This window comes from Dreissena polymorpha, chromosome 7 (genome assembly GCF_020536995.1).
Source record: "Dreissena polymorpha isolate Duluth1 chromosome 7, UMN_Dpol_1.0, whole genome shotgun sequence".
In the NCBI taxonomy this organism is placed as follows: Eukaryota; Metazoa; Mollusca; class Bivalvia; order Myida; family Dreissenidae; genus Dreissena; species Dreissena polymorpha.
The window spans coordinates 34160432-34170898 of record NC_068361.1 but is presented as its reverse complement, the minus strand read 5'-3'; the positions used below and the strand labels follow the sequence as shown (position 1 = coordinate 34170898).

At 32.5% G+C, this 10467-nt stretch overlaps 1 long non-coding RNA gene across 1 annotated transcript; it reads right to left on the bottom strand.

Moving 5' to 3' along the window:
• Window positions 1–2406: 2406 nt before the first annotated feature.
• Window positions 2407–9643, bottom strand: LOC127837489 (uncharacterized). Its single transcript, XR_008029313.1, has 3 exons — window positions 8777–9643; window positions 5798–5919; window positions 2407–5520 (listed from the first exon to the last, which is right to left on the bottom strand). It is a non-coding gene; the product is annotated as an uncharacterized LOC127837489 (long non-coding RNA).
• Between the last annotated feature and the right edge of the window lie 824 nt (window positions 9644–10467).

Genomic DNA, 10467 nt, shown 5'->3' with positions numbered 1-10467 from the left:
TCATTTCGTAAGTCAAGTTAGTGTTATCAGTGCTTTGATTGCAGAATACGTTTTTTTCCTGATACAGAACGTTGAAATGTTTGGAGATAAGACGTTTCAGGACTTTTCAATCAATAGAACATTAAAATATACCAAATCGTTTTATATGACAAACATATAATTATCATAAATATATATTAAAACACCATTGTTCAGTTGTTACTTTTGTTTAAACTTATAAAATCATGTAAACCTTCATTTCATGTCATGTTTGTTTTAAATATTGAACCTCAATTTAAGCACCGTTCCAATATTAGAAGACGTTTAACCGACGCTGTAAATAAAATTGCAAATAAAAGAGGCATAAGGTCGCATCAAACGTGGCTTTACTGCACAATAGTAAGTTTGAACCAACGATGTTAGCAATATAACGTCATACTCAGTCTTCGCACCATACAAGCTACAGTTTTTTGCAACACGATACACGCGTGTTTAAGCACAACCATAGTTGTTTACCTCGAAACAGTTTAAGATTCACACAGAGATAACACATGTTCTGAATTGCCATACAAACTTACGAAATCAACAACCGCAACACATGTGCACATACCATAAAGGTGTGGAATCAAGAAACAACATTTGTTACATCTTAATATTAGAATGGTTTTTCTAATGAGCTTGAAAGTAGAAATTTACGTTTTTGCTTAACGATTTTGAAACCGGCTTGAACGCACATTGATCATACATAATAAAAATCCACTTCAATAACATTCAAAACTACTTTTATAAAACGAAAACGTACTTAAACAATCAAAAGTTTCTCGACTCACGCGAATTATTGATAGTTCATAAATATCCCAGGTAATATTTGTATATATCACAAATTAACGGCAAGTTTTCTGAAACGAAAGTAAACATCACACGTGCTGTCACGTGTCGCAGTGTTTGTTTATATTTATATCAGACGCTGTCAAGCGAGAAGGGCGATAATCAATAACGCTTTAAGCAGCGGCGTAGCAATAGTAAAGAAACAACAAAAAAGCAATTAATATGCTCGCGTATCTTTGATGTCCATCGTATTTACAGTTCATGTATTTAATGCTTACAAAACTATCGAAATATCCCAGCTATGGAACAAAATATGAGCAATGTAAGATTGTGAAGATTTGCCTTGTACACAGGAATTAACTCGCTTGACTCGAATTATTTCCACTGAAATACACATTATTTATATTTAAGAACTTTCTTTGTTTTAGACATTGTCGAAAGTTAATGAAGGAGAGGACCTGTACAGACCGACCAGTTCACATATATATGAAAGGACAAATATGGTGATGTTTAACAAGTCATATGATAAATATTTCAAGAGCTGAAATAACAACATAAACATAGCAAAAATGGCAAAATGTTACTTCGATGTTTCAATATTCATAATAATATAATAAAGTTATATTTACACATGACATTGCTAACGCATGTATGTTTTAAATATAAGACAGTTCAACATAAACTTACATTCAAGGATAACAATGCTTATCAACATAAATGGAAAAATATGTAGACATCTTTTAAAAGATTACTCGTGTAAAGGTTTCATTTGAGCTCAGTAAAAAAAAACATTTCCAAGATTTCAGACTGATAAATAATGAACTGTTAATGTGTATGTTAACTACTAGTATGCAGAATTATTCAGTTATTGTGCTTCTTGTCCAAAAAAAGAATTTTAGTAAGAATATGTTATTAACGCATTCATATTAATACAATTCCTGTATTGGTGTTAATTAAATACATTAAAAACAATAATAAACATATAATCTAAAGAAATATTATGAAATTTTAGCAAATTGATATTGGTCTGAACCGATTAATGAATGATCCCATGTATGTACATGTAACATTATATATACCCAAAATTACGGTTTTATAAATAAATTATACTTTTGGATCAACTTTTATGTTTGATATCAAACGGTCAGCAGTAAAGATACAAAAAAATAAAGTCTTAAGTGCGACAAACTCTGAAAGCACGCATCAATAATCCCTTTCATGGGTTATTCGAAAAAAACCTATGATAGAAAATATTATTCCGATTCTAATACCATCTATTTTTCTAAGTTTGCATTTAAACACGAATTGCTGTGAATAATAGTTTTCAATATTCCGCCCATCATTATTCTTAGCATATAAAACACTATATTGTCGATTGCATTCATACACTTTATGAAATGCCGTAATATTCATTGATACAAAATCAAACATTCAATATGAAGTTGTATTAAGGGACACTGTAATAATTGTAACATCTTTAAATAATTTATTTAAAATAATTTTAATAACTGGAACATTTTATACATTTTTTTTATATTCAAATTATGTAATGATTATGCTACATTACTTGCTATATAATCAAGTTAGGTTTGAAACGAATTGATTGGGAGCATTTAAACACGTGCATTTCACTGTCAAATTACACTGAAGTATTTAGTACTACATGTGTTTTTCAAACAATAAACGCCGCCGATTAATTTTTTTCAGAGTAATCCACATTTTATATACTCCTTGTTAAAAAAAAACAAAAAACAAGCCGTTTGTCGTGAATAAATTATAACCAAACAACGTTCTATTACTAGCCGTATTATTCCAATCATAATTTCAGATTAAAAGCTTCAGAAGTCCTCACGGACATTAGAACGCGTATACAAGTAAAAACTTGAACATATAGGCTGTGCTCTGTGAAAAGGGGGTTTAATGCATGTGCGTAAATTGTCGACTTATATGTGGCTGTAAAGTCCGCACACGCTAATCAGGGACAACACTTTCCGCGTTTATGGTATTTTTCGTTGGCAGAACGTCTATTCTTATAAAAAAAATCCAGGCGTAAAGCGTTGTCCCTGATAAACCTGTGCGAACTGCAATGCTTATCTGGGACGACACTTTACGCACATGCATGCATGTAACCCCCTTTTTAAAGAGCACTGTCCCTATGTTCATGTTTTTACTTGTATACACGTATTTAAGTCCATAAGGACTTCTGAAGTTTTCAATCTTTAATATTATTTCTTATTTAGTTGTATCAAGGTTTATACAGAAATATTTAATATTATTCCAGGACAAATACATGTAAAAATAATATTTTCTGACAATCTTCTAATATTCAATACATTATACAACATTTCATTAATTATCAACGTGTTTTAAACAATAAATGATATATTACACATACAAACACTTGTGATACATATATAATCCAATCTAAGCCTCATCAGATGAACTTTCGGTAAATATAAAAATGGTGCATTTTACAATGTAAACTATCATTCGCTAAAATTGTATTTGAAATGTTAATATTTATTTATAAAAATCCTTTTACAAAACAAAATAAAATCGATTCTTACAACATAAGAACATATTTAAATACAAACTACATAATTCCTTTCAGAGTTTTTTATTTGTAGTAATTTTATAAAGATATTATTCATTTTCGGTCAACAGAAGCTGTCGCAAAAGGGTCTTTATTTGTATTACACGCCGATATTAACCTGCCACAGACCCTAATTCATGAATTCATTTAAGTACCGTTCGAAAATTATTATTTCGTACCGAAAGAGATTTTAATCAATTGAGGCTTACATTGCTCATTATACAGTTATGGTCTTTAAAGCTCGTTTTATATATTTTAAGTTTTATTAATTACAACTTTATTTAGTTTCGGTGACCTAAATATGAAATTAACCGGAACGATTGGAACACAATTGGGTCACCCAATGATCATTCTTATGAAAATTCATTAAAATGTGCCCAAGAGAAGTCGTAAGAAGAACCCAATTGAGGAAAAGACACACGGACTGACGGACGACGGACAGCATGGTATCAAAAAGCCCCCTTTAAGCATTAGGTGCTCAGGTGAGCTAACAAACTATACATTTAAGGCATACTAAGCTATTACATCATAGTTAATTTGTTATACTTAAATTTTACACGTCTTTATATTTTATAAGTAGCGTTCAACGTACATGCACGCGATATTAAAGAATAGTAAAAAAACACATATAATATTTGTAAACAGTCATGTAATATTTACAGAACACGTATAAAACTAAAATGCCTGACCGATACACATTGTACTACAAATAAAACTTAAAATTATTGTATTTGCCAGGATACGTAATTAACGGTGTCAGAACAATATATGTACTAGAAGTATCGTTTTGTCACATATATTGGTTAACGGCATTTAAGATACTATGAAATATAAATGATTTTACTTAAGCGACTGAGTACTAGTGACTGGTATGTTAGTTATCAGTAACTAAAAGCTTGAAACGATCCTAACGTTTGCATGAATGGTCTAGCAAAAAAAAAGTAATAATTATGAAAACTCAATGTAAAATGTATTTACATGTAATAACAAAATTATCCTTATGTTGGCATTAATCGACTTACAATTTTAAAGTATGAATAAAAAGTAAAATATATACATGTTATAAAAAGATGCTCATAATGTTGGCATACATTGACTTACAATAATAAAGTAACAATTTAAAGAATAATGTATGAACAGGTAATAACAAAATAATTCGTATGTTGGAATTAATCGACTAACACCACTATTTATGTATGACAAAATATGCATTTGCATTCTATTTTCATAATTTGTTTACATTATTATTTTCAAAGGACGACGTTCGTATAATTTACAGCAATACATAACGTACATGGTCACGTTTAGCATGACAACAACAAAACAATAACCATAACGGCTATGCGAAAAAAATGAACACACATTTGAATTCACTAATGTAAATCATTTTAACTGGACATATTTACATGTGCAAAACGACATTTCAAAAGCAAGCTAAAATGTGAAACTTAAAAAAAAATGTTTTAATCAATTCATACAGTTAATGCCTATTGCATCAAAGTGCACAATTTAAATAGGGTATTTACATTCTATATACATTTACACACCTTCTGTTCATTTAATTTATATGTTTATTCTAAATGACCAAAGTGAAAAAAAATCTATTCGCACCTTTATATTTACAGATACAAATTATATTTGGACTTTGATTAACATACATTTGCAATAAACCACTAAAACTCGCAAAATGATACAACGTATTACACGTTAAACTACGATACACTAGCAACGTCAAAACAAAAATGTACTTACTTTCATTTACATCACAAAGTAAACATTACAAAATCACACTATAAAACATAGCCACCCCGTTAACAATGACGGCACACTATTAAAAAATAGCACAATAGCACATAAGCGAATTTCAATATACGCAACATCACAAGTAGGTATTGTCACACGATTTATTTAGTCGCAAACTATCTGGGGAAGAAATTACTATCTCTTGAAAAGTTGAATAATATGTGTAGCACAGCTGTTTTTCTTCTCATCGATGGGGATATCGCGTCACCATAGACGCTTGAGAAAATGACAGTACAGTGAAACGTGCGGCGGACGTTATCCTTGCTGCAGTACTACATCCTCAATCACGGTCTTGATTTAATTTTCTAATGGATTGCCTAAAAAAACATGACAAAGAACTTGTTCAAATTTAAAAGAAAAACATAAATAGGCATTATGTTTGTGTATAGTATTATACAATCTTTGAAAATTAACCAATGAATACATATGCTATTAATATTTATTATATATTTTATACAAGAATGCGCTTTATAATTCTAAAATGAAACGTTTATGAGTATCTCTCTATTTAAATTGTGTCTTTACGCCGTTAACAATTTACAGTTACATTTTAAGTGCGATACAAATTCGATAGATATATTTCCGGATCTTTACCTCCAAGATTTAAGCTTGACGTCATTTTACAAGTATGAGTCTGGTATCGTCGATTATCATCGCAGAATGGCTGTTCTTGCTCTCCTCATTAATATCTGCAGAGGGCTTCATAACCGACACATCTAAAAATAAGGTAAACGTACTGAGCGCAAAGTTATGTTAATTTTTACCTATACTTTAAAACCTAAACACAATAATTTGAAACATTATCCTACATGATAATACATAGCTTTTCAAATAATTAATATTTATGCATACATTATACAATAGCAATTATGTTCATGACCGTTAACACTCATAAACTAAGTTTGCAGTGTAGATAAAAGTAATGTGTCGTATCGACTGATACAATGCTTATTGTTTGAATATAATGTTTACGTTACTTAAGTCGGGAGTAAAAGTTGTTACTCATATTTTGTTTACTAAAATTAAAACTTAAATACAGAGTAAATTTGTCATCACATGTCTATGAGTCCGAGCCTTATGTTATTAATTTAATTTTGCATAATTATGCGTTAATGTAAACAAGTATTAATATTTCCATATTCATACATATCTAACTTTCTGTAAAATCATCATTCCTAGGATTATTGCCACAATCAGTCGAGCGTCTGCTATAAAACCCGAGATAGTATAGGTCTGTATTTTTTACTTTTGTTTTCGAAGGCCAACGAACTTGAAGCAATACGTTATAAATTTACAGCATTATAAAAAAACAAGAGCGACATAACGGTCCTTTAGCGTTCACACGCGTTCATGGACACCAATTGGGATAGTCCTGACCCGATAGAAGGAACGAACTTAGTAACAGAACAATTGCATAGACAGGATAATCAAGAAATCTGTCCATAAAGCACGGGTGACCCAACATTTTTTGTCTCAAAACCCTGCTTATGTCCAACATAACCTTGATATAGCCAAGTTTGATTTTTGACCTTTAAGTGTGAACTTGGCCTTTGAAGTAGGGAGAATTGTCATAAACCTGACAATCAATCTCCGCATGGTAGTCATTTGTCGTAAGTTGTTCCCCAATTTAATGATACATAAAAAACACAGACTTGACAAGCTGGTGTGTAACCAAATTTCGTTTAAATACTTTTATTTAAGTTTGATTGCATGGAAAGATCTCAAGTCAAATTCCTGGGTAGAACCAGTGCTTGGTGACTATTGGGATGGTCGAAAGAACAATCCCATAAACCCGTGGGTATCCGGTCGCTAGGCATACACAAAATCCACACACTGTGACCTCTAAGTGTGACCCTGACCTCTTAGGTAGGAGACAGCAAAATAAAATGCATGGATGTCGCTAATGGCATTAATTGTAAAAGATCATGCACAAATAACAAGTTGCATGCCGATTAAGTGGTTTTATAGAGAAAACAAATATATATGAAGAGTGACGTTAACCTATGTGGTGGAGAGCGAGTAGCACGCGGTCGCCTTATGATAACTAGAATTTGTGCTATGTTTTACAATATATCAATATAAAGCAACGTTGCGGTATTTTCAATCTGTTTAATGACAAAATCGGAAAATTATGACTAAATGCATCACCACATTTTACTTTTGACCTGTAACTGTGACCTTGATCTTTGAGGTAGGTAGACGATTGTTACACATGAGATTTTTTATTATTTGACCAGGTGACCTTGTTTTCGGAAGCACGTGATCCAGATTTGAACTCGATTGTTCAAATAAATAAGTTCGATCAAGAAGTGATGAACAATGTGGCCTTTGAGAAAAGTGATGAGCTGAACATTGAGTACGCAAAACGGACACGAACGACGAAGGACGCCGTTCTTGGTGTGATCCCAATTGCTCACCTTGAGCATTTGGTGCTCAGATGATCTAAGAAAAAGCAATAATTTCATATACAACAGATATTTCCATACTGTCCATTCCACGTATTTAAGGACTATCAGAATTGCGAACGATTATATACGCAAACCACACTCATTTTTAATTCATTTTTGTGGGATCTTTCCCTGTCTAGAGTTAACATGCCCGGAAGTGCAATTTGACACATGTTTAGCTGATTTTTACACTTAATAGTACACAAATTATGCAAACAAGATTGACCTGAAACATGTAAAAATGAAATGCCCAATAAAAACAAGTTCATTTATTGACAATAGAACCACAGAAATAAAACTATTCGCTTGACCAAAATATTTTTGTTTGCAGTCAATTATATAAAGTATAGGTTATTTCTCACTCTTTTTATCGTTTAAAGCATTATAATCATATATAGCAAAATAAATGGACATAAATAGATTCAAGTAAAATTATAATTAAATTAGTCTATCTAAATACTGTTACCTTAATTTTCGCAAAAAAACAACAAAAATAACCATTGAACATAACTGTGCTATACATAAAAAGAAATGTAGTTCAATGAAATTTTTAACATAAATGTGGTCACGTTTTTTACAGAACCAAAATGTGTGTTTGCGCCATGTAAAAAAATATGCCCAGTTTACTTGGCATCTAAAAACAGTCTACATGTTTTCTACGCGAATGATTTTTTTCGTAATTTTTTAAATTTTTCATTTCGTTGATTTTCTGGTACCGCGTTTGCTGAACTTTAATTTTTTATTAATCAAACTATCATCTTTAAAAAAAACAATTGTTGTGTTGAGATATTGTTATTGACAATAAAAAAGCTATATCAGAATACATATCTTAGTAATTGAAATAAATGAGCCGTGCTCTGTGAAAAGAGGGTTTAATGCATATACGTAAAGTGTCGTCCCAGATAAGACTGTACAGTCCGCACAATCTTATCAGGTCAGACACTTTCCACCTAAACTGTTTTTGCTAAGAAGAGACTTTCTTTAAACAATAAATATTTAAAAAAAAGCGGAAAGTGTCGTCCATGATAAGCCTGTGTGGACTGCACAGGCTTATCTGGAACGACATTTAACGCCAAAGAATCGAACCCCCTTTTCACAGAGCTGCTTCTAAATATATCAGCAATACCTCCGACAAACCGTTTGCTGGTTTGTGATGCTGACTTGGCTACTCGGCGATAAAGACCATGCTTTTTTGAGCTGCTGACTTTGTAACTTGGCGATAAAGAGTACGTTTGCCGCGCCTGAATCGGAAGTTCGTAGATGATGACTAGAGTTTGCCTTGCTGAATTGGTTACTCGGCGATGAAAACTAGGGTTCACTCTGCGGAATTTCGGTAATATGTCGATACAGATTATGGTTTGCGCTGCTGAATTTGCAATTCGGAGATGATGACTCTGGTTTGTGCTGCTCACGTGGTAACCCGACCATGAAGACCATGGTATGTGCTGCTGATTCGTTTGCTCGTAGGCCAGAACTAAAGTTTGAGCGACGTATTGATTACTAGTAGACGATGATTTTGGTCTGCGCTGCTGACTTTGTAGCACAGCGACGATAACGACGGTTTGAGCTACATAACAAGTGACACTCAATAATGTCCGGATTGCACTTTTGAATTTGTAAATCGCAAGGACGACCATGGTTCACGCTGCTGTCTTGCTTTTCCGCAATAACGACCATGGTTTTCGAAAGCTTTCTTGCTGACCCGCGATAACGACCATGGTTTACGCTGCTGTCTTGCTGTTCTGCGATGGCGAACATGATTTTCGGAAGCTATCTTGTTGTTCCGCGATAACGACCATGGTTTACGCTGCTGTCTTGCTGTTCCGCGCTACTGAACATGGTTTACGCTGCTTTCTTGCTATTTCGCGATTACGACCATAGTTTTCGGTAGCTTTCTTGCTCTTCCTCAATAACGACCATGGTTTTCGCTGCTTTCTTTCTGTTCCGCGATGGGGACCATTGTTTACGATGATTAATTGCTGTTCCGCAATGGCGACCATTGTTTACACTGACGTCCAGCTGACCCAGACTGACGAAAATGGTTTGAGGGGTGATGCACACACATAGGCCTTTAGTACATTACACTTTTTCAGAAAGGAAGTTGTATTGCGGGTAAATAGTCTATTGCGCACAATGCGGACGCATATTTAAATATGCTTATGATTTATTTAATCGCGTTTTGCTTTTTTTAATAAAGCAACGCGAAGCTGATTTTTTATTTCTGATAATTACTTAAGATTAACCAAATGTATATTAAACCTTCTGGATATATTACACACGGTTAAAGGTTGCTTTACAATAACATGTTAATTTGTATAAAAAAACACTCTGGTATAATGCTATTAACTTAAAATATTGCAAAAAGCAAATTTTGTCGAAAATAAATAAATATCCTACAATACGAATCCTTGTAAAACAGTTTAAGTCCTCTTCAAATCATAATATAAATGTAATGTACACAATCAAAATGTTAGTTTTCGTATTGTTCTTCTTATACCCGTGGAATATCAATAAGATATTTGCATTAATCTATATGATACACCGTTTTCTTATAAAAGTACATTTAGTGAAAACATTTTAAAATTGGTATTATGGTAAATGTGTGTATGCACAGTTTTCTAAAGAAAAAAAAAGCGAAAACATGTTATTGAATTGTAAGGTAGAAAATTTCAAGATTGGGACTTCTAAGTAGCTGTGCAATGCGGGCTTTGATTCAGACATGCTATAAAATCCTAATTAAAACACGCACGAGTTTAATGAGCACCAAAGAAGTTGTCTGAGCACAAAATGTTCATACGAATTTTACAATAATGAACC